The following is a 1,755-nucleotide window of genomic DNA, read 5'->3' as shown; positions in this document are numbered from 1 at the left end:
CCCCGACCATCGGGAACATCCTTCCTGCATCTAGTCTGTCCAGTCCTGTCAGAATTTTATAACTTTCAATGATATCCCCACTCATTCTTCTAAACTCCAGTAAGTACAAGCCCAATCGACCCAATCTCTCCTCATACGTCATTCCTGCCAACACAGGTATCAGCCTGGTGAATCTTCGCTGAACTCCTTCCATGGCAAGAACATCCTTCCTCAGATAAGGTGACCAAAACTGCACACAATACTCAAGATGTGGTCTCACCAAGACTCTGTACAACTGCAGCAAGACATCCTTGTTCCTGTACTAAAACCCTCTCACTACGAAGGTCAACATACCATTTGCCTTCTTAACCGTGTGCTGCACCTGTATGCTTACCTTCAGCGACTGGTGCACAAGGACACCCAGGTCTCATTGCACTTCCCCTTCTCCCAATCTATTGCCATTCAGATAATAATTTGCCTTCCTGTTTTTGCCACCAAAGTGGATAACCTCATATTTTGGTCACCTTATCTGAGGAAGGCCAGCATACCATTTGCCTTCCAAATGGCTTGCTGCACCTGCACATTCACTTTCAGTGACTCATGCACAAGGACACCCAGGTCCCTTTGAGCATCTGCATTCCCCAATATTTCTCCATTTATTGGGTGGCTGTCAGCACCTGATGGAACTCACCACCTGAGTCGCCACCTTCAGGAGTGAAAGGATGAAAAAGAGTGAACAGTTTTCTGAGTATGCCCATGCCCACTTGAAGTTATTTGTGGCAAAGCAGAATTGTTAATAATTTGAACCATTTTTGTCATGATAACAAGCTAAAGTACCTTCCCATTTTCTTGCACACATATTATTATCTATATATATAAACGGATCATTCTTTCTGTCTGTCTGTCTATCTGTCTGTCCTTCTGTCTGCCTGTCTGTCTGTCCTCGGGTGTGCGTCTGTCCGGCTATGCGCTCGAAAGTTACAGAGCGTACCTACGCGTGCGTTACGTCGAAAGAAAGCTCACCGTTCCAAAACGATGGTAAGCGTATTTACGTTTCGGCCGGACAAATATTGCGCCCGCGGTATCCGAAAAACCTTCAACATTCCGCTCATTAGCATCTCATTATCCGCTCATTAGCGGCAGAGTGACCTCGAGGTCGACCAATCGTACGCCGGGTTGCTGGCGCGTGCGGCCGGGCCCTCCTACGGTCGAGTGACGGGACGATTGACCAATCCTACGCTTTGGTGACCTGACGGTCGACCAGTCAGTGCGTGTGTGGGCGGGCCTTATCGTTTTGAACCGAGGTGAGTAGCCGCCATCTTGCTTCCATTCTTTTTTCCTGCTTTCTGCGTCTTTCTTTTCAAATATACATTTCCAGCAAAATAAAATTGCTTTCATTACATTGTTTTAAAAAAAACTTCATTCATTTGTAAATATTTTCTCTAACCTGAAGATTCTTTTTCCTACCTTTCCCCGTTTTTGTTAGGCCTCAAAGCCTGGGCCTTTTGTTGCCCAGCCAGGCCCGAGCTAGGTAATTGTCCCACGGCTTCTGCAAAGCTCCTCACCACCCCCCCCCCCGGAGTCACGTTACCTGGGGCAACGGCGTCAGCCACGAGGGTCACGAGGGTCAGGGTGCGCGCGCAGCAGAAGCAGCTGATCCGCGGCGTCTCTCTCTGTTCCCCGCTCGGCTCGGGCGGGGGGGCGGGGCTCTTGGGAGTGCGGATCTCGGGCGGGGCTTGGTGAGTGGGAAGGGTTACCCCGGCAACCGGGCCTGCC

Source organism: Somniosus microcephalus, chromosome 2 (assembly GCF_052327205.1).
Source record: "Somniosus microcephalus isolate GS21.2 chromosome 2, FLI_Smic_1.0, whole genome shotgun sequence".
NCBI classification, from domain to species: Eukaryota; Metazoa; Chordata; class Chondrichthyes; order Squaliformes; family Somniosidae; genus Somniosus; species Somniosus microcephalus.
Note: the sequence above shows the minus strand (reverse complement) of the source record.